Below are 23,962 nucleotides of genomic sequence, written 5' to 3'. Positions count from 1 at the left end.
CGCCCCAGGCGGGATCCTGGAGACCCCAAACCCCTGCTCTGGCTATTGGAGAGGTAGCCCATCTCCAAAGCCCTTCCAGGGCCCGGCCCCGCCCCTAAACTTGCCCTCGTCCCCAACTTTTGGAAGGAGAGGATTTCACGCCTATAGGGACTTCTCTCCTAAATGCGAAGACTTGTGGTTGGGGGCTTTGGGAGTGCAAGTCTGGAGCAAGCTCCACTGGAGCATCTGCCAGGGGCCCGACCTTGCCCCTCTCCTAGCCCTGCCCAGCACAGCCGCCCGCCCCCTCAGACCACACCCGGGTATTCTCCAGCCCCACCCCACTCCCACTTGGGCACCCAAAGTGTAGAAGGGGGTGTAGGTGCTAAGCTCTGACATTACTGTGTCACCTTGCGCAGGTCACTTAGCTAACCTTCAATCCTTGAAGGTCTCAAAACTTATTATTAGTTGTATTATTGTCTCCACCACAGACTCCCAAACATAAGGCTTTCTGCTCTAAGATGCACAGCAGAGAGAAGGGCCTCTCCCAGGGTGTAAAGAGGCCCAGAGGGGGCATAGCACACCCCAGGTCAGATGGCCTCATGTCCCCCACTATTCTCAAAGAAAAGCCCTGGTCCCTACACTCTCAGACCTATTTGCCACCAGAAGGCCAAAACACCTGTTTCTGAGGCTTGTGCGAAAGGAGTTCTGCCAGGCCCCAGTGGGGGCTATGCAGAGAGAAGGGACTCCCCTGTTTTTCCCAGGCACCTACTGTGTGATGTGGGCGGACCTGGCCCCAGAGTTTGCATTTTCACCCTGTGGAGACAATGCACTTACTCCCCTGGTTCAGAGATGGGGAAACAAGGTGACCCACCTGGATCTATCTGAAGGTAGGCCTGAGGCCCTCTCTGCTGAGTGGGCTCCAGCACCATTCCTAGGCCATTTGGGCAGCTCCTTGGGCCAACCCCTCTGCCACTCCTGGTCCAGACCGCCCAGGCAGGAGCTCCCAGCCTGCCTGGTCTGACCCCCAGCCCACTGACCCCAGCCCTGGCCCTGGCGGGCAGGCGGGCATTGCTCAACCTTCAGCGTTATCTGCTGAGCTGGAGTGACCTCCGCCCCAGAGAGCTGGAGAAATGACATCTCTGAGTGCCCTTGGGGGGTGGGGGGCAGGGAGGGACAGGATGAAACACTGGCCTAGCCTGCTGGGCCTTCCCAGCAGCCTCTGGGCCAGGGAGGGATCCAAGGCCCCAGGGCCACCCAGCCAAGCCTCCCAAGCTGCAAAATGGGACACTCAGGGCTGAGCTTGAGGGCCACTGCCTCCGAGAGGCCTCCCTGCCCCATCTACTGGTGAACTTCCTTCTCAGCCTTTTTCTCCAGCCACCATTCTCCTAGTTGTCTTGTCTATACCTCAGCCCCCCTCCAGACTCCAGTGCTACTGCATGAGCACTGACCCTCCTCCAGCATAGGTCGGGCATGCCTAAAATCTACCAGTGAGCGAATGCATTTGCTGTTACCTCTGGACCAAGAACACCGTTTCCCCAGCTCTGCCCAAGACAGCTCCTCAGCGCTCAGCCCAAAGGTTACCTCCTCCAAGAAGCCTTCCCTGACCTCCTTGTGGGAAGTCCTGGGCCCTCAATCACTCGTTTCACTCCCTCTGCTTCATGTCCTTTGCCATTATCATAGTTAACATTATCTCACCTACTCAGCGTGATTTCTGTCCCCATTGCCACTTCCCCTTTTCATCTCCACCAGGGCAAGGATTTTTGTTTGTTTTGTTCACTACTGTTCCCCCATCGCCTAGAACAGTGCCTTGCACACAGAGGTGCCCGATAAATGGAGGAGGCTGAGAAGAAGGTGAGGTCCTTCCCCGTTAACTGGACTATGTGACCTCAGATAAGATGGATGGATCCCCTCTCTGAGCCTCAGCACACACACACCCCCCCCCAGGGTTCTGGGGAGATGCACTGAGATCTAGGGAGTCTGCAGCTAACTGAAGGATTTGCTGTGTGTCCTCAGGCCCATATTTCACCCTCTCTGAACCACATTTTAAGCTCTTTCCATGAATTAACTTATTTAATCCTCCCAATAATTGGTAGGAAGCAGGTCCTGTTATAATCTGCACTTTACAAATGAGAAACCTGAGGCCCAGCAGAGCTAGCCAAGTGTGCCTGTTCAAGGTCACATTCAAGGGGTAGGAAGGATTAAAGGCTTTCCAGTCTGACTTTCCTCTTTAGGTTCCCCCCCTTCTTGGGACTGTAATAAATCATAATAGGTCTGACCATGTTAGCCCCATTCTGTGAATGGAAAAGCTGAAACCCTGAGAAGGCAGTTGGGGTCACACAGTAAGTCAAGGGATAACCCAGACCCTGGGAACCAGCCCCCAAGGACCAGACTCGATCCCATCAAGGTCTTGCCTTTCTGTCCTCACCCACCAAATACCAAACCTTTTGCTTCCCACCCTGCCCTGGCCTGACGGTGAAATTAGTGGCAGTTGCCACCCCAGTGCCACCCCAGGTGTCCTGCAGGGAGGCTGCGTGCATGGGTGACGTAAGCCCTTGTTTTCACAAGGCTCATTGCTCAACTGGCCTTGCCTGCTGCCCCACCGTTAATGCTCAGCCTTCCCCCGAGGAGGGGGATGATGTGAGCTGAACCACTATGGCCCAGAGGCCTGGCGCATGCCCCAGTGGCCCTGCAGGCAGCAAGGGCCCAGAAACCAGGATCCACCTGACACCACCTACAACGACCTCTCCCAGTTACCGTCTGGACTAGGTGTTTGTAGGAACCTGGGGAGGAGTCCAGGGAGGGTCTCAAACTGGCAGCCAACAGCCAAATCCAGCCCAGACTTGTGTTCAGCTTGACCCCATGGTGTTTTGCTTCAGATTTTGTGTTTGTCTGGTGGGTTTTTTAATGCATTTATTGCCAATATTTTTAAATCAAGATACTCCACATCAAAATTCAAAATTCCAGCTTCTCTTTCAAAACCAGAAGCCGTGGGCTGGGCTCACATGGCTACGAGTGGTGGGCAGGAGCCAGGCAAGGACTGTGGAGGAACAGGCACTTTCTAACCCAGATATGCGCCACCCTCTGCACCCAAACTGCTTTCAGAATTCCTTCTCCCAGTCTCTGCAGCCTTTCCTTAGCCCCATTCCCAGGAGGAAAAAACCAAGGCAATTTGCCCAAAGGGATTCCCATTGTTGCTTCTTTGACAGAGTGGGGTAAAAGTGTTTGCAGGGGAGGCTTTGAAATCAGCCAGCAGGTGGAAAAATAAGGCTGAAGGGAGAACCATCAGAGATGGTCCGTGAAGACTGTCTCTAGTGGACTTGGAGTTAGGGGATTGCAGGGTTAGACTTTTGTTTCTGCTCTGTACGCACCTGGCTGTGGCCCTTTGGTGATCTCTTAAATGAAGGTGATAATATCCCTTCTTTCTTGGGCCTTTGGGCTTACTGTTCCCCACAAACACTGGCCTGCCTCAACACATGGGAGTGAATTACCTCTCCAGAGCCCCCAAAAGGGTCTGACCACCCAAGTCATGAAAACCTCGCAAAGCAGGCAGTTGGGAAACAGGTCCAGAGGGGGTTAGGACTTAACCCCAGGATCACAGTGAACTGGTAGAAGAGACAAAAAATACCAGATTCCAGGTGTTCCCATTGTGCTCAGTGGAAGCAAACCTGACTGGTATTCATGAGGATGCAGGTTCGATCTCTGGCCTCGCTCAGTAGGTTAAGGATCCCAGGTTGCTGTGAGCTGTGGTGTAGGTCACAGATAAGGGCTCTGATCCCATGTGGCTGTGGTGTAGGCCAGCAGCTACAGCTCCAATTTGACCCCTAGTCTGGGAAATTCCATATGCCACAAGTGTGGCCCTAAAAAGCAAAAAAGAAAAAAACAGATTCCCCTGATTGACATGTCCTAGATTTTTCCCGCCATGCCTCCTCTTTGAGGCCTCACTTTCCCCATCTGCCAAATGGTGCCTAGGTCAGATCCCTGAGGCCTGTCAGGTCCAGTGTCCTAGGATCCGGAATTTCGGAGTCAGGGAGAGGCTGGGAGTGGTGGGGGCGAGGTGGTGGGGGGATGGAGGGGTGCCTGGCTAGTGAAACTTGCTTGAGCATATGCTGCCACCAGGTGGCCAGCTCTGGGAAGGCAGGAGAGGTTTAAATGAAGCTCTTTGATTGAGGACCTACTAGATATTTTGCTTTTAGTATACAGAGGTCAGCACTGTGGATATAATTAGATGCTCAAAGGGTAAGAGCAAGATGCCACTGGAAGAAAGAAAAATGCCCAATAAACAGACAAAAGGTACTTTCGTTTAGCCATTAATCACGTAGTTTTTAGCACCTGCTGTGGTTCGTGCCCTAGAGACATATCTATGAACAAAACAGAAGAAATTCCTGCTCTTAAGAAGTTGATATTCCTTTTTGGGAAGACAAACAATAAACAAGATAAATGAGTAAAGCATGCACTGTGTTTATTCTGATAAGCACCGTGGAAAAAATGCTGTAAAGAAAGGTGATGGGGCGTGTTGGGGATTTTATTTTAACATTAGGTTAGAGTGGTCAGGAGGGACCTCATTTTTTTTTTTTTTTTTGACTGCCCTGTGGCATATGGAGTTCCTGGGCCAGGGATTGAACCTGCATCCCAGCGCTCCCAAAATGCCACCAATCCCATCGTGCTGCCAGGATAGGGCTCACTGAAGTGACAAGTGACCAAAACCATGAATGCACTGAGGGAGTGTGCCATGCAGATAGCAGCGGGATGAACAGTAAGTGCAAAGGACCCGAGGTAGGAGCATGCCTGGCCCATGCATTTGCTATGGTCAGAATACAGGGGAAGTAGTAGGAAATTATCTCATAGAAATAGAGGGGCCATATCACACAAGGTTTTGTGAGCCACTGTAAAGACTTTGGTTTTTACTCTGGGTTAGTGGGAGCCATGAAGAATTCTGAGCAGAGGAGTGACAAGGTCTGACTTAAGTTCTAATGGAATCCCTCTGGCTGCCTCCAAGGGACGGACTGTACTGGAGGTAATGGCAGAAGCAGGGAGCCCAGTGCGGAAGCAACTAGAGTCATTGGTGACGGTAGATTCCACCAGGCCATGGAGGTGTTGATAAGTAGAGTCTGAATCTATTTTAAAAGTAGAAGCTTCAGGATTTGCTGATAGATCCAGTTACGGAAAAACCACACAATGGACACTCTAGAGCCATTTAAAGGAACAAGGTATATGACACCAAAAGCACTAGCAACCAACAGGAAAGAAGTAGATATATTTGACACATCAAAATTAAAAACTTCTGGGGAGCAAAAGACAAAACTGGCAGACCAGAAAGGCAGCCTACAAGATAGGAGAAAATACTGGCAAGTCACATTTCTGATAAGTGGTTAATATCCAGAAAATATGAAGAATGCCTACGACTCAACAACAGAAAAACAACCCAATTAAAAATGGACAAAGGAGTTCCCGTTGTGGCACAGTGGTTAACGAATCCAACTAGGAACCATGAGGTTGTGGGTTCGATCCCTGGCCTTGCTCAGTGGGTTAAGGATCCAGCATTGCCGTGAGCTGTGGTGTAGGTTGCAGACGCAGCTCCGATCCTACGTTGCTGTGGCTCTGATGTGGGCTGGTGGCTGCAGCTCGGATTGGACCCCTAGCCTGGGAACCTCCATATGCCACGGGAGCAGCCCTAGAAAAGGCAAAAAGACAAAAAAAAAAAAAAAAAAAAAAAAAAAGGCAAAGGCTTGAAATAGATATTTCTCCAAAGATATGAACGGCCAATAACCACATGAAAAGATATTCAAAATCACTAATGATTAGGGAAATGCAAATCAAAACCACAATAAGAGACAACCTCACACCCAATAGGATGGCTACTGTCAAAAAAAAAAAACCAGAAATAACAAATGTGAGTGAAGATACAGAGAAATTATAACCCTTGTGCAATGTTGGTGGGACTGTAAAATGGTACAGCCACTGTGGGAAACAGTAAGGTGAGTCCTCAAAAAACTAAAAACAGAATTACCACATGATCCAGCAATTCCACGTCTAAGCATATACCCCACCAAAACCAAAAGCAACTTTTTGCGGATTTATTTGTATACCCATGTTCACAGAAGCAGTTATTCACAATAGCCAAAAGGTGGAAGAAACCCAAGGGTCCACTGATATATGAATAGACAAACAAAATGTGGTCTCTACATACAAGGGAATATTGTTCAGCCTTTAAAAGGAAGGAAATTCTACCAGGTGCTACAACATGGATGAATCTTGAGGACATTATGCTAAGCGAAATATGCCAGGAACAAAAGGACAAATATCATCTATTCTACTTATATGAGGCAGCTAGAGCAGTCAAACTCACAGAGACAGAAAGTAGAATGGTGGTTGCCAGAGGCTGGGGAGAAGGGGATGGGGAGTTGTTAAGTGGGTTCAGAGTTTCGGTTTGGGGAGATGAAAACATCCTGGAGATGGATGGTGGTGATGGTTGCACAACGGTGAATACATTTAATGTCACTGAACTGTAGTTAAGACGGTAATTTTTTTTTATGACCACACCTGCAGCATATGGAAGTTCTCAGGCCAGGGACTGAATCTGAGGCACAGCTGCGGCAACGCCAGATTCTTTAGCCCACTGCACCAGGCTGAGGATTGAACCCGCACCTCCGCAGCAACCCAAGCTACTGCAGGTGGATTCTTAACCCACTGTGCCACAGCAAGAACTCCCAAATGGCAAATTTTTTTGAACATTTGTTTACTGATGATTAATTTTAACTCTTTACTTTGTAACAGTTTTAGGTTTATAGAGGAGTTGTAAAGACAGTACAGCATTCCCATAAACTCTTTGTACAGCCTCCTTTATTACTAGCCTCTTACATAAGCATAGCACATTTATCAAAACTATGGAATTATAAGATGGTAAATTTTATAGAGCAAGCATATGATCCAGCAATCCCACTCCTGGGTATATATACAGAAAAGATGAAAGCTCTAATTTTAAAAGATACATGTGGGAGTTCCCTAGAGGGAACTGTGTGTCTTGGATTATGGCTGTGGCTCAGGTTTGATCCCTGGCCCAGAAACTACCCCATGCTGTGGATGTGGCCAAAAAGTAAAAATATACACACATCCCAGTATTCTTAGCAGCACTATTTACAATGGCCAAGACACGGAAACAACCTAAGTGCCCATCGACAGATGACTGGCTTAAGAAGATGTGGTATAATATATACAGTGGAGCATTACTCAGAAAAAGGAATGAAATAATGGCATTTGTGGCAACAGAGATGGACCTAGAGAATATTATACTTAGAGAAGTAAGTCAGATGAAGATATACTATATAATATCACTTATATGTGGAATCTAAAAAAAAAAAACAGAAATATATATACAAAACTGAAACAGACTCACAGATAGAAAACAAACGTATGGTTACCAAATGGGAAAGGCAGGGAGGGATGAATTAGATGTATGGGATTAAGAGACATACACTACTCTACACAAAATAGATAAGCAACAAGGACTGACTGTATAGCACAGGGAACTATATTCAGTATCTCATATTATTATTCAATATCTCATAATATTTCTGAATCACATTGTTGTACACCTGAAACTAGCACAATATTGTAAATCAACTATACTTCAATTTATTTATTTATTTTTGGCCATGCCAATGGCATGTGGAAGTTCCCAGGCCAGGGACTGAACCTGCACCACAGTAACAACCTGAGCCACAGCAGTGATAACGCTGGATCCTTAACCTGCTGAGCCACTAGGGAACTCTAACTATACCTCAATTTTTTAAAAGACGGTAACATTTATGCTATGTGAATTTTACCACAACTTTTTTTTTTTTGTCTTTTTAGGGCCACACCCGTGGCATATGGAGGTTCCCAGGCTAGGGGTCCAATCAGAGCTGTAGCCACCAGCGTACGCCAGAGCCACAGCAACGCAGGATCCAAGCCAAGTCTGCGACCTTCACCGGAGCTCATAGCAACACTGGATCCTTAACCCACTGATGGAGGCCAGGGATCGAACCTGAGTCCTTATGGATGCTAGTCAGGTCCGTTAACCACTGAGCCATGATGGGAACTCCACCACAACTTTTTTAAAGGACAAGGTAGATTTTCACATGTCAACATGGAGAGACGCCCAGTGGTGTTGTGAGATGAAAGAAGGGTGTGGCAGAGCAGTCTCCCGGTAGAGTTCTGATTGTCTTGAAAACTTTCACCATTAGCTTAAAAAAAAATTGTTAGTTCCACAAGGGGTTGATGAAGGTTTGGGAAAACAACACGTTTACACACTTTTAGTGACCTTGCAAGGTGCATCAAACCTCAAGTTGTGCTTTGGCCATAGGTTATAAATGGGAAACGCCAATGAGCCCAGAAAGACTTGGCATTTATACTACAGAGACACACCTGCACAAAGACACATGGACATGCCATAGCAAATCTCGTGATGGAACATCAGTGACTGTTGTTTCCAAGAAATACTCTGCAGATGCTAAAAAAAGAATGGGGCAGCTCTGCGGGAGATGCTCTAGACCAGCACTGCCCCCCAGAACCTTTCACTGAATACTTTCACTGAATGTCACTTTGACAGAGAAACAAATATTGAACTCTAGCTCCTGGTGTGCATGCTGAAGTGTTTTGGGGTGAGGCGCACTGGCGCCTGCAACTTACTCTGCATTTCACTGCCCTATCTCTTTGGTCTTCTTTATTGGGAACAGTTCCTTGGTCTGTCTTCCCTAAAAATTTAAGCTTGACTTTGATGCTTTTGAAAAAGTCAGTTATTTTGTAGCATGTCCCTCCTGTGGGTCTGTCTGTCTGAAGTTTCCTCATGGTTGGACTCAGGCTATGCAGGAACCACCCAAGTGGTGGTGTGTCCTGTGTTTCCCACCAGGTGGCACCTGAGAGCCACATGTCCTATTACTAGTGATGTTAATATAAATCACTTGGTGGAGTGACAGCTGCCGGGTTTCACCACTGTCAGGTTACTGCGTTTTCTCTTTGTAATGAATAACTATTTTTTTTTTGTTTTGTTTTGTAAATAGATCATTTGTGTCATTTTTTAATTTTTTTTCCACTGTACAGCATGGGGACCAAGTTACACATACATGTATACATAATTTTTCCTCCCATTATCATGTTGCAATGTAAGTATCTAGATATAGTTCTCAATGCTACCCAGCAGGATCTCATTGTAAATCCATTCCAAGAGCAATAGTTTGCATCCGTTAACCCCAAGCTCCCAATCCCTCCCACTCCCTCCCTCTCCCCCAGGGCAACCACAAGTCTATTCTCCAAGTCCATGATTTTCTTTTCTGTGGAAAGGTTCATTTGTGCTATATATTAGATTCCAGATATAAGTGATATCATATGGTGTTTGTCTTTCTCTTTCTGACTTCTTTCACTCAGTGTGAGAGTCTCTAGTTCCATCCATGTTGCTGCAAATGGCATTATGTCATTCTTTTTTATGGCTGAGTAGTATTCCATTGTGTATATAGACCACATCTTCCTAATCCAATCGTCTGTCGATGCACATTTGGGTTGTTTCCATGTCTTGGCTATTGGAATAACTATCCTGAGGGGAAATATTTTTAAACCATTTAAATATCCTATTACTCCTGCAACTTTCACAAATTTTTCACTATTTCACTAATTTTAGCATCCATTATGATGCTTGACCCAATCGATCTATTGTTATGTAATAACTCCACAAATTAGCAGCTTAAAACAATAATAATTCATTTTCTCACTGATTTTTGTGAGGCAGGAAATCATTAGTAGCTTGATTGACAGTTTCTGCCGTAGAGCCTCTCAGAAGTTTTCAGTCAAGATGTTGGCTGGAGCTGCAATCTGCTGGGCTGTCTAGCAGAAAGAGTAGAATGTAAGCCATAATGAGAACCCCATGTTTAATGTTTAATTTTATAGTAGTCACAGTTTATAAAGTAGAAAGGATGCAACTGGAATTAATTTTAGTAACATATTTTATCAAACCCAATATATCAGAAGTTCCCATTATGGCTCAGCAGGTTAAGAACCCAACTAGCATCCATGTGGATGTAGGTTTGATCCCTGGCCTCGCTCAGTGGGTTAAGGATCCAGTGTTGCTCTGAGCTGCAGCATAGGTCTCAGATGCAGGTCGGATCCCAAGTTGCTGTGGCTATGGCGTAGGGCTGCAGTTGCAGCTCCAACTGGACCCCTAGCCTGGGAGCTTCCATATGCCACAGGCACATCCATAAACAGAAAAAATATATATATCTAAAATCTTCTCATTTCAACATGTTCTCAATATAAAAAATTATTAATGAGATATTTGACCTCCGTGGTTTTTTTCACATTATCTTTGAAATTCAGTGTGTGTTCAACAGAGTGCCTCCCAACTTGGACCAGCCACACTGCACGTGTAGCGGGTATCGCAGCAGACAGCTCAGTGCTAAGGGATCTACTTCCAAGATGACTCCCGTCTATGGCTGCTGTGGGCAGCCTCAGCTCCCCAGCATGCAGGCCTCTTCATAGGGCTGCTTGAACATCCAGGTAGAGGTTGTCCTCCTCAGAGAAAATGATCCAAGGGAGAGAGCAAGGGGAAAGCACAAGGCTTTTTTTCTTTTTTTTTTTTAATGGCCACACCCACAGCATATAGAAGTTCCTGGGCTAGGGTTCAAATAGGAGCTGCAACTGCCAGCCACAGCCACAGCCACAGCAATGCCAGATCCTTAACTCACTGAGCGAGGCCAGGGATCGAACCTGCAACCAATGGTTCCTAGTCGGATTCGTTTCCACTGCACCACGATGGGAACTCCCCGCTGGAAATCTTTAATCTGCTTTCTGTCTCTATGAATTTGACTACTCTAGGTATAAGTGAAATCATACGATATTTTTTCTTTTGTGACTGGCTTTTTCCCCTTAGCGTCTTGTTTTCAAGGTCCACCCACATTGTAGCATAGGACAAATTTTCATTCCTTTTTACTGCTGAATAGTATTCTATTCTGTGCGTATACAACTTCTATTAATTTTGTATTTTGCACTCCATGTTAAGTCCAGCTAGAATCTACCTTTGTTTTCAGTGTGAGTTAAAGATTTAGTTTTATTTACGGCTACATTCCCAACACCATCATTTGAATGGTCTCTCCTCCACTGGGTCGTGGGGCTGTCTTTATTGCGTCTTTGGTCCTCATGCATCCAGATGCTCTGCAGTCACCACTCTGCCCCATCGGTCTGTTTCTCCCTGCATCGGCACCCCCGCTGTTTCTGTTATAATGGCCTATGTCTTTTAACTGCTGATGGGGAATTCTCCTCTTTACTATTCTTTCTTGCAGGTTGTGGCTAAGTTCTTCCCAGGCCACATCTCATCAAATCCTCAAAACAGTCTTGTGTCAATGGGTACAACCATTATGCTCACATGACAGGTGAGAAACTGAGGCCTCAGACAAAAAGTGACTTGAAGTTTACCGAGCTGGCAAGTGACAGAATTAGGACAAGACAAGGCCTGTCTGATTCTCAGGCTGCCCCTTGATCTCCAGCATCCAGCTGCCTCTCCCATCTGTAGTTTGCCAGGTTCTTATCTGTAAGAAGGGGGAAAAGGCTGGAAAGGCCTGCTGGGCTGGCCACTTGCTAGTCAGTTCTCGTATCAGGAAGGAAAACCACTCATATTATGAAAGGAAACCACTGAGCATTTAAATAGAGAGACTTTCCAACAGGGAATTAGTTAGAAAGATGATAATGAGTCCAGAAGCTACCAAGAAATTGTGAAGAAATTCAGAATCCACAGCATCACAAAGCCATTGCCACCTCTAGGCTGGAAGGATCAAGGGAGGAGGTCACATTATAGCAGCCTGGGGCCTGTGGTCACTCAGCAAAGCTGGAAACACAGTAGACTGTCCTGCAGGATCTGGAACCATGGAGAGTCTCAGTTGTTGATGGAGATGCAGCCCAAGGTATAAGGAGAAAGGGAAAAATACTCTGGCTCCTCCCTTCCTCAATCCTCCAATCTCCCACCAGGAGCCCCCATGTGCCAATGGGAAGTCAGCTGACCTGGAGCCTGGGACATGCAGCCTCCACAGACCAGCCCCTCTGTAACTCAGAGCAGAACAGGGGAAGGGCTGAACAGGGATCTGAGGGCAAAGAGGACCAGTCCCTCCCCAACAGGCCCTTCCTTCCTGGTCCCATTTCCCACCAGGCAGTCCCCACCATGGTTCCAACTCTGGCTTCTTGGATCCAGTGATACTACATCCTCCTTCTGTCCCTCTGGCCCCCAGCTGTAGCTCATCCTGGGTGCCTCATCCTGCCGTTTTGGCTTCTAGGCTCTTCTATCATCTGTATAAGCAATTCCCTGTATTTCATCTTCTGTTTTTTTGTTGTTGTTGTTTTGTTTTGTTTTGTTGTCTTTTCTAGAGCTGCTCCCGTGGCATATGGAGGTTCCCAGGCTAGGGGTCCAATCGGAGTTGTAGCCACCAGCCTACACCACAGCCACAGCAAAGCAGGATCCAAGCCGCATCTGCAACCTACACCACAGCTCATGGCAACGCTGGATCCTTAACCCACTGAACAAGGCCAGGGATCGAACCCACAACCTCATGGTTCCTAGTCGGATTCATTAACCACTGAGCCACGACGGGAACTCCTCCATCTTCTGTTTTAAATGCCTAGAGTGGCCTCCATTTCCTAAACTGGGCCCTTGCTAATACAACCAAGCCATACATCACAGAAGGGCCACGGTAATACATGCCAAGTTTGTGGACTGACTGAGTAATGGACCAGAGGGGGGAGCAGAAATTAAGTGAGCTGAGTTCTCAAAGTAGGGCAGATCCCGGGCACACCATGGGCCAAGCTACAGAGTAACCACAGCAATCCCAAGGCTGACTCTGGGTCTACGCAGACGCTGTGGATTCAAAAGTCAGGACCCAGGTATGGCTGAGAGGCTCCATCTAGCTCTGGGCCAAGGAAATCAGCTTCTATTAGGGGCTCCTATGTGCCTCTCTGTATCCATACATCCCCACGTCAGATTTCTAGGCCTGCCGTAAACTTTCTAGGGCTGCCAAGCACCACAGACTGGGTGGCTTGGAGGCTGGAAGTCCAAGATCAAGGTGTCCAGAGGGTTGTCTTCTTCTAAGTCCTCTCTCCTTGGCACATAGATGGCCATCCTCTCCCAGTGTCCTCATATCCTCTTTTCTCTGTGTATTTGTCTTATAAGGTCACTGGTCATACTGGATTAGGACCCAGCCTGATGACTGTGTTTTAACTTGATCATCTAAGACCTTATCTCCAAAACAGTCACATTTAGGGCCAAGACTTCAACATATGAACTGGGAGGGGAGCAATTCAGCCCACGACAACCCCCAGTCTCACGAGGTGGGCATTACCAGCCCTGCTTTCTAAATGAGGACATGGAGGCCCAGACAGTGATCAGCCCACGGCCACCTAGAGCTGAGTCAGCTCAGGTCCAAGCTGCCTCACCTACCAGGCCCCCAGGACTCTTCCCTCACTCTCTGTGACTGCCTAGCCCCTGGGAAATGGATTCTGGTCTTCCCTTAATTTCTTTCTCTGTGTCATCCAACACTGATCCAGCACATGTTGAGCATTTATTATGGACCAGCTCTTCCACTGGCACTTTGTGTTTTTGTTTTTGTTTGTCTTTTGAGGGCCAACCCACAGCATATGGAGGTTCCCAGGCTAGGGGTCAAATCAAAGCTACAGCTGATGGTGTACACCCCAGCTACAGCAACTCAGGATCTGAGCCACGTCTGCAACCTACACCACAGCTCACAGCAATGCTGGATCCTTAACTCACTGAGCAAGGTCGGGGATGGAACCCAAGTCCTCATGGATAGTAGTCAGTTTTGTTAACCACTGAGTGAACCATGATAGGAACTCCTCCACTGGCACTTTGTAATGTCTTCTGTATACACGAGATGCCTCTCCCTCAATCCACTGCTCAAACCCCCACCAAGCACCTTATTTGTAATAATGCCTCTACCCACACAGATCCATCTCCTGCTTTATTTTCCCTTACAGTGTTATCAATGCCTGAAAGTCTCCTACGCACGCACGCACACGGGTGCATGTGTGTGTTTTATAGTATTCCCCCAACTAGACTCCCTGAGGGCAGGACCCAGGTCTTGGTGTACCCTCAGCGCCTAGATAAGATGCATCATAGGTGCTTAATGTTAATTCAATAAATAATCAAAGGAGTGAATGCTCTTCTCAAGTCTCACCAGACATCTGTAAGGTGAGGGCCCCAGGATCCTCATTCTATTGAAGAAGAAACTAAGGCTCGGAAACTAAGTCCAAAGGTCACCCGGCCAGTAAGTAGTGAAGATGGAATTTGAACCCAAATCTCTGTTCTCAACTTCCACACTCAGGCCAGCCTCCTTGCCTTGGCCTTCTAAGTCTCTCTTTGCTCTGTGGCTTAACAGCCACCCTGAACCTCTTATTCTGCAAATTTCCAATTCCTCCCTGAACTGGGCTGCAGTATCACTTTGTGCCAGCAGGTGTCATCACAGAATTCCTCTCGACCACAATTAGCTGTTAAGCACTCTAGAGCATGAACCTTCCAGTTTATTTAATTACCTTTAAGGATATTTTCAAGTTTTTGCTACACAAACCAGTCTGCAGCTACATCCCTGCACCTGTGTTCATGGCCTATTGGGTGATAATTTCTCTGGGGATGGATTCCTAGAAATGGAATTGCAGAGAGCAATGAACATTTTTTTTTTTTTTTTTTTGGTCTTTTTTTGCCTTTTCTAGGGCCGCTCCCGAGGCATATGGAGGTTCCCAGGCTAGGGGGTCTAATCAGAGCTGTAGCCGCCGGCCTACGCCAGAGCCACAGCAATGTAGGATCGGAGCCACATCTGCGGCCTACACCACAGCTCACGGCAACGCCAGATCCTTAACCCACTGAGCAAGGCCAGGGATCAAACCTGCAACCTCATGGTTTCTAGTCAGATTCGTTAACCACTGCGCCACGATGGGAACTCCTGAACATCTTTAAATTGCACGGATTCCATGAACTTGCTAAGCCTGGTGTACAACTTAGGAGTGTGGGGCCCACAGAGGGCATGTGGGTTATCCAGGGGCATACAGCTAGCTAGTACAAGAGCCAGATTTGAAACTGGCTCCACTGGCCATGAACTTTTCCAATGCACTTGGAAGATATTTCCACCTAAGTTCAAGTGCTATGTTTATGCATTTTTATGTCTCTGGACCTCGATCTGACTACTCCTTCCATCACTCAATCATCCGTTTGTTCATTTAACAAATGCACTAGTGAGATACAGGCTCAATGCTGTAAGAATGGCTCAAATAACACATGTCCTGGAGTTCCTGTTGTGGCTCAATAGGTTACAAACCCAACTATTATCCATGAGGATGCAAGTTTGAACCCTGGCCTCGCTCAGGAGGTTAAGGATCCAGCACTGCCATGAGCTGTGGAATAAGTCACAGACATGGCTTGGATCCCACATTGATGTGACTGTGGTGTAGGCCAGTAGCTGCAGCTCCAATCTGACCCCTAGTCAGGGAATCTCCATATGCCACAGGTGAAGTCCTGGAAAAAAAATGTCTCCTAGACAAAAAAAATTAGTTTACATTTCCATTTTCACTTCAATCTGAATGAAAACAGTCCAGAGTTGGATGATGGCTTTACGGTATCAGGGACTCAGACTCTTTCTATCTTAGAGCACTCCCATCTTCAACCAGTAGTTTTCATCTCATGGCCCAATATGGCTGCTTGAGCATTGCCATTGCACCTACAATACTACCAGTAGGAAGTAGAGAAAAAGAAGTAGAAGTCACCCTCTTTAGGACACAAACAAGAATGTTTTGTGCCGCTTCCACTCTCACCTTACTGGCTGGAATTAGGCATATGTCCTATAATACTGCCAGAGAGGCTGGGAACAGTAGTCATTGGATAACATAGCTGGGCAGCCATCATGTTTTCCTCTAAAACTTGGGACTCTATTACCAATGAATATATTATCCATTCTCTGTCACTCATATATTTTCTGAGCACCCACCATGTGCAGAAGAAGGTGCAGCAGACTAGAAATAGCGTAAACTTCATAATTTGACTGTCTTGGGTTTGAATCCCAATTTTGTCTTTCCCAGCTATATTTCATCACCTCTCTGAGCCTCAGTTTCCTCATTAATAATATGGAGACAAGAGAGTAAGCATGATCATCCCATGCGGGAATTTTATGAGAGACACGATATAGACTTAGGACTGAACCTGGTGTACAGTTGGCACTAAGGAAACAGCAGTTGCATCAGACTCCAATGTGTATTTTATGCTGATAGCACATCTCAATTCAGACTAGCCATGTTTCAAGTTCTCAGTAGTCACTTGTACTATACTAGACAGCACAGATCTAAACCATCAAATAAAAAGATAAATGTTTTAAAAGAAAGAGAGAAAACAAAAGAAATGGCAGCTGCTTTTAAAATCAGCCAGACCCTAAGCCAGACTTCCGGGGGCCAGAGGTGACTTAGCAGAGGCCCTGCCCTCGATTCCAGTGGAGAGACATTCCAGGGCAGCCTGCTGTCAATAAAAGCCCAGAGATATGTCTATGAATAATCCCAATGCATCAATCATGCATGAGTCAGAGCAGTTATACCCATAAGTCATAAAGCAGCAGCTGGGCCCAGAATTCCTGGCATCCTTCCAAGCCCATCTCCCCAACCCCATTTTCCAGAGGAGCAAATAGAGCCAAAGGGAAGATTGCAAGCACAGTGTGACTACACTGTTTTATTTTATCAGTCTCCTCCTAATGGGGCATGGGGGTTGGTTCCAGTTTGGAGTCACCATAAACAGACTTGGCCGGGCCTTCCCATACCTACAGGAGCAGGGATTTCCAGAGAGGCTGGGAAGAAGGAATTGCTGGGGTGAATTACAGATCTGTGGGGTGCTCCAACTGCAACGGAGGGAGATGACTCTCCCCAAGTTACTGACAGATCACAACCTCAGCACCACTGACATTCTGGGCCAGAGAATTCTCTGGTGTGGGGGCTGTTCTATGTCTGGTAGGCTGTTTGGCAGCTTTCCTGGCCTCTACCCACCACAAGATGCCAGGAGCATACCATCACCCCCAGTTGCGACAACCACAAATACCTGCAGACATTGCCAAATGTCCTCTGAGGGTAAAAAGCATCCCCAGTTGAGAATCACTGCTCTCAAAGTACAGAGCCTGCCAGTAGGGTTTCTAAACACAGATTCTTTATGCAGATTTGTGGATGTTACTGATTTTCTTCTCTTTGGAAAGGGTCTATGACCTTGCTAGTTACTAGTTTATGAACAAAGATTTCAGGTCATTATTAGGATAATTAGTGGAATTTGAATATGGACAATAAGAATGATATTATAACATTGTATCAGCATTAAATTTCCTGATTTTGACAACTATACAGTGGTCATAGAAGTGAATGTACATGTTATTCAGTGATGCACATCAAAGTAGTTAAGACTGAAAGGACAATGTGTCTTTCCTGTGTAACTGACTCTCAAATGGTTCAGAAAAATTACACATGCACAGAGAAAGAATGATAAATCAAGTGTAGCAAATTGTTGATAATTGTGGGAATCTGAGTAAAGGAGATATATGGAAGTTTATTGCAACATTTTGGCAAATTTTCTGTAAATTTGAAATTATTTTTTAGCAATTATTATTTTAAAAGTGGTGGTTTTTTTTTTTCTTTTTTCTTTTTTTTTCTTTTTAGTGCCACACTCACAGCATATGGAGGTCCCCAGGCTAGGGGGTCTAACCGGAGCTACAGCCTGCTGGCCTACACCACAAACACAGCAATGAGGGATCTGAGCCAAGTCTGCAACCTAGACTACAGCTCACAGCAATGCCAGATCCTTAACCCACTGAGTGAGGCCAGGGATGGAACCCGCATCCTCGTGGATCCTAGTCGGGTTCATTAACTGCTGAACCATGACGGGAACTCCTTAAAAGAGTTTTTAAAAATCCTCTATGCTTTATTCTAGTTTTTGAAACATGGTTTTAATCTATTATTCCCGCCTACTCCCAGGAAAAAGATCCATGACTGTGCCCAAGATCTGGACCTCATTCAGGTCACAGTCCCAAGGATCTCCCAGTACGAGTTCTCTTTGCATTTATTTGCATCTGTGAAGTGCCGAGAAAGAAGTTTCACCCAACATTAACAATGATTAGTTATGGACCCACCAGGCCCCAGTTTTGTTCAAATGTCCACCCCTCCCCTAGGCAGCCCAGTTGCCTCAGAAAAGTGACCCCATCCCCAGATCCTTGGAAAGCCTGATGAGTCCAAGGGGCAACTTATCTTCCCGCTAGTGACTTGTCCAGGAATGGGTGTGTGGTGCAAGAGAGCCAGTGAGGAACAAGGAGTCTCCAAGCTGGTTTTTCACTTGTTTGGATGAATAAGACGCAATGGAGTAACTGATAAGACATCTGACCCGAGGACTCTTGGATGGTGCCCTGATGACACCATGTGAAAAAGCCAGATAGCCTCCTGGAAGATGAGAGGCCACAATCAGAACTGAGACGCCCCAGCCAACAACAAGTACCCACTGCTGGATGTAAGAATGAGGCCACTGTGGACCTTGCAGCACAGCAGGAAGCTGAATGAAGCTGCAAGAGTAAGACAGGTGAAACAAAGAGCGGAACCACCAGCCAATCCACAGAGTTGTAAGGAGAAATGCATTGGCACTGTTATAAGTAACTGTTTGGGGGATGGTGTGAAGATTCGATGAAGTTATCACATGACCCGGCATGCAGGAAGTGCTCAGTAGATGCTGATCACCATTGCGGACCACACATTACTGCTCTCAACCCCGGGCCGTACACTCCCTCCGTTTTCCTCCATCTAACAAAGCACTCCCTTATCATCCTGCACCCATCTCTTTTCCCCACATCTCCTGTCCCTAGATTGTCTTTTTACTTGCAACTGGGAGGGCAGGAACCACTGCTATATGGCCAGCATTTTACATGGCATCCGGCCCACGGCAGGTCTCAGTAAAGATTTGGTGAATAAATTAATGGGGCAATCCAGATCAATGTGACTTGAGGCAAGTCATGGGGGGGCTCCATCCCCCAACACTGTGACACCTTGAGGGGCAGCTTGGCAGCCTGAGTCTCACAACTAGGAGGAGCTGGAGAACAGAGATCTGAAGAAGGGGACAGCCACTTCCTCTCTGGGGAGCATGTGAACCAGAAAGCAGGTACAGTGAGGGCAAAGGCCTGGCAGCAGGATGACAGTGGGCGGTGACAGAAGACAAGGCTGAAGAGTCAGCAGGGCCTTGACTGTCAGGTGAGGGTGTGGCTCTCACCCCATCACTTCAGGGTCAAGCATTAACAGATATTTCTGCAGGGGTTCCTGCCTTTCACGGTGCTCACTGTGAACCTTACAACAAGCCTATGAAATGTTATTCTTTCCATTGCATAGAAGGAAAATGGACCCACACAGGCTCAGAAACACAGCCGTGAGACTCCAAGCTTCAAAGGCCAGGATCCTTCCACTGTCCTTCACTGCCCTTGGCCTTCCCCAATTTTAGGTGTGTGATTCCACATCTTCCCTCCTTTCTGACTTTGTTCTACCTCAATGACCAAAATTATGCATCATTCTCTAGGGCAGAAAAACTGCTTTATGCCACTCAACATCTCTACTTGAGACATCCAACATGCGCCTCACACGAAGCATGCCCAAAACAGAACCCCTGGTCTGCCCCTCCCTAAGCCTCCTCCCACCTTGTTCTTCCCCAGCTCAGTCTATGGCATCTCCATTCTTCCAGTGGTTCAGGCCAGAAACCTGGGAGTTGTCCTCGATTTCTCTTTCCTTCACCCCACATTCCATCAACCAGCAAGTCTTAGACACTCCACCTTCAAAATGCATCCAGAATCCACCACTTCTCCCACTTCCGAGGTCACCCTGGTCTGACCCTCCATCTCCTCCTACCTGGACTATTGCAGCCACATCCTCTCTGGACTCCTGCCTCTGCATGGTATCTGAGTGCACTTCCCACACACAGACTGAGGATCCTATAAAAATGTAAAGTCAAGGTCACTGTATGATTCTTTTTTTTTTCTTTTTAGGGCCAAGAACATTTACAATTCAACAATAAAAAGACAACCCAACTGTTAAATGGGCAAAGGATTTGAATACCTATTTCTCCAAAAATATGTGCAAATGGACAAAAAGGACATGAAAAGATGCTCAGCATCTTTAGTCATTAGGGAAATGTAAAACAAAACTATAGTGAGATGCTTACAACCAAAAGCAGAAAATAGGAGTTCCCATCGTGGCTCAGTGGAAACGAATCTGACCAGCATCCATGAGGATGCAGGTTCGATCCCTGGCCTCACTCAGTGGGTTAAAGATCTGGCATTGCCGTGAGCTATGGTGTAGGTCGCAGATGCAGCTCAGATCCCACTTTGCTGTGGCTGTGGCTTAGGCTGGTGGCTACAGCTCCAATTCAACCCCTAGCCTGGGAACCTCCATATGCCGCAGGTATGGCCCTAAAAAGACAAAAAGCAAACAAACAAAACAACAACAACCCAGAAAATAACAAATGCTGACAAGGACATACAGTAACTGGAACACTCATACATTGCTGGTGGGGGTGTAAAATGGTGCAACTGTCATGGAAAACAATTTGGCAATTCCTCAGAAAGTTAAACAAAGTTACCATTTGACCTAGCATAAACCCAAGAGAAATGAAAATAAATCTCCACACAAAAATTTGGACATGAATGTGTTCACAGCAGCATTGTTTATAACAACCAGAGGTGGAAACAACTCAAGTGTTCATCAATTGAATGTGTAAACAAAAATGAGGATTATCCATCCAATGGAATGGTGATGACCAAAAAAGGAATGAAGTCCTACAACATGGGACAAACTTTGAAAACACTATGCAAAATATAAGAAAACAGACCAAAAAAGACCACATACTGTATGATTCCATTATATTATATATGTATATATATATTTTTTACTTTCAAACTGTATGAATGTCCTACATATTAAAAAAAAATCATTCTCTTAAATACAAATCAGGTCATGTAATTTCTCTATTCAAACCTTAGAGGGAAGTTCTCTGGTGGCTAGTAGGTTAAAGATCTGGCATTGTCACTGCTGTGGCCCAGGTTCAGTCCTTGGTCCGGGAACTTCTGTATGTCATAGGCACAGCCAAAAAAAATTAATTTTTTAAAAAATTAATTAAAAATTTGTAAAAGTTTATGGAGTTCCCGTTGTGGCTCAGTGGTTAACGAATCCGACTAGGAACCATGAGGTTGCGGGTTCGATCCCTGGCCTTGTTCAGTGGGTTAAGGATCCAGAGTTGCCATGAGCTGTGATGTAGGTTGCAGACGCAGCTCGGATTCTGAGTTGCTATGGCTGTGGTGTAGGCCAGCGGCAACAGCTCCGATTGGACCCCTAGCCTGGGAACCTCCATACGCCGCAGGAATGGCCCAAGAAATGGCAAAAAGACAAAACAATAAATAAATAAATAATTAAAAATTAAAAAATAAATTGTAAAAGTTTAAAAAATTAACAAATATTTAAAATTAAAAAATAAAAAACTTAGAGATGTCCCAGCTCATTTTAAGTAAAAACCAAAGACCCACTAAATCCTTTCAAGATTCTACCCTATCTGACCCTCTCTGACCTCCCCTCCCCCGATCTTCCCATCGCTCACCTGGTTCCTATCTCCCTGGCCTCCTTGCTGTTCCTGGGCATGGCAAGCATGTTCCTGATTCAGAACCTTTACACTTGCTGTTCTCTTGGCTTGGAACAATTTTTATTTATTTATTTTTTATTTATTTATTTATTTTGTCTTTTTGCCTTTTCTAGGCCGCTCCCAAGGCATATGGAGGTTCCCAGGCTAGGGGTCTAATCGGAGCTATAGCTGCCGGCCTACACCACAGCCACAGCAACTCGGGATCTGAGCCAAGTCTGGGACCCACACCACAGCTCAAGGCAACTCTGGATCCTTAACCCACTGAGCGAGGCCAGGGATCAAACGTGAAACCCCATGGTTCCTAGTCGGATTCATTAACCACTGAGCCACGATGGGAACTCCCATATTTATTTTTTTGCTTTTTAGGGCCACACCCACAGCATATGGAAGTTCCCAGTCTAGGGGTCCAGTTGGAGCAACAGCTGCCAGCCTACACCTCAGCCACAGCAACACAGGATCCTTAACCCACTAGGCAAGGCCAGGAATCGAACCTGCATCCTCATGGATACTAGTCAGGATTGTTACCACTGAGCCACACTGGGAACTCTTTAGCTTGGAACAGTTTGCCCCCAGATATTGCCATAGCTCATTCCATCTCTTTTAGGTCTTAGCTCAAATGTCACTTCTTGAACAGGTCTTCTCTGACCTTCACCCCCACCTCCCAGGAGACTGTCATGTTCCTTGCTATTTCCCTAGAATAGCCCAGGCCAGGTGGGTGCTTAATAAATATGTGCTGAGTGAATGAATGAATGACCTTAGCAGTCTGTTTGTCCTTCACCCATCTTGTGCTGCACTAGGAGATTGATAGACATCAGCAGTAACCAGCCATCGCAACCTGCTTGGAGGTCTGGGACACGTGCAGAGAGCTTGGGAAGCTGTCTCCTTGAAATCTGAGATCCAGCCCCCATCAAGGCAAAACACGTTAAACTCCTGGATTTGAAAAATCGAATGGTGTATGCTAATAATACAAGGCCACCCACTTTTGCCAGAATTCATCAGGATTTGGGCTGCAACCTGTCCCTGCTACAGAAGCATACTTTTCTTTCCTGGGAGGAAGTATAGAAGGAAGCAGGGAAGGAGCACAGGCCTGGCTGGAGACAGCAGCCACCCGGCACAAGAACACCCAGGAATCACACCTGAGGTGACTGGCTTTTCCTAGCAGCTGAGAAATCCAGGGCTTAAACCCTCAGAACACCAGAACAAGGATGGAGCTCCAAAATACATTCTAGAAGGGGTCTTATGTCCGGTCCCTGCTCCCCCTGGGCACCTCTTGGGTCCTTCCGTGGCCTCCCATTTGGTAGCACCATATGGAATTTATGTGAACAACTATTCTGTACTTTGTAGCCAGCTGGACGTGTCATTTACCTGCTGAGGCAGTAAAGTCATTTGGCTGAGCCTTAACGCATTCAGCATTTACTGAGCTTCCAACAGGAGCCCTATGCTGAGCCAGACACGGCGGTTCAGCTGTGAACCACCCAAGTCCCGGCCTTCGGGAGCTTGCTTTCTGGTGGGGAGGACGCGAACTCTTCACCGCCTACGACAAGCACTGAGAAGACAAAAGGGATGATGTCACAGTGACTGGCGGAGAGGAGGGAGCAACTCAGAGTGGCGCGGTCAGGAGGGGCCTCTGAGGAGGCAACACAATTCGTTATTGTAAGAACATGCTGTTGTCCAGCCCTTGGCCCGGCGCCTAACAGGTCTTAAGCGCTCACCAAATCTTAGTGACTCTCAGCAGTTTCCTGTCCTCTCCCTCAGGAGAGCAGGAGTCCCCAGGGGTGAGTCAGGCTCGACGTCTCTCGTCCCCCGGCGCGCCGCGCACCGTAGGGGTACGCTCGGTCCTCGCGCGGCAGGGCCCAGAAGCCGGCCCGGGGTAAACCGGTCCCAGCCAGGGAGCACTGTTTAAAGTGCCCAGGAAGCGCTGGCTCCCCGGCCCCGACCAGGCACCCTCCACACGGGTCCCTGGCACAGAGTAGACGCTGGACTGCGCGTGCTGAAGAGACGCCGCTTCTAGGTCCGCTGGCGCAAGACCTCGGCCCTCTCCACCGGCGGGTAAACCGAGCCCGAGGTGGGCGTCCACACTGCCCGCGTTCCGGTGCGGTTGGCGCCGGAGACGGAGCGGGACCGGGAGAGAAGCGCCGCCGCCCTACGCTTCCGTGCCCAGCTGCGCCAGCTGCGGTCCTGCCCCCCGCTCGCCGCGGTTGGCTGCGGCTCAGCGGCCGCTGATTGGCCGGTGTGGCCCCGGCGCGGGTCCGGATTGGCTGTGACGCGCGGCCGGGCGAGGTCCCC

General features: G+C 47.2%; 1 long non-coding RNA gene across 1 annotated transcript; it reads right to left on the bottom strand.

Annotated features, from left to right (window-relative positions):
- LOC102164659 lies at nt 9,469-23,853 on the bottom strand. Its single transcript, XR_002339851.1, has 3 exons — nt 23,389-23,853; nt 19,894-19,976; nt 9,469-9,834 (listed from the first exon to the last, which is right to left on the bottom strand). It is a non-coding gene; the product is annotated as an uncharacterized LOC102164659 (long non-coding RNA).

This window comes from Sus scrofa, chromosome 17, assembly GCF_000003025.6.
Source record: "Sus scrofa isolate TJ Tabasco breed Duroc chromosome 17, Sscrofa11.1, whole genome shotgun sequence".
In the NCBI taxonomy this organism is placed as follows: Eukaryota; Metazoa; Chordata; class Mammalia; order Artiodactyla; family Suidae; genus Sus; species Sus scrofa.
Note: the sequence above shows the minus strand (reverse complement) of the source record. Positions and strands in the feature narration are given on the sequence as shown.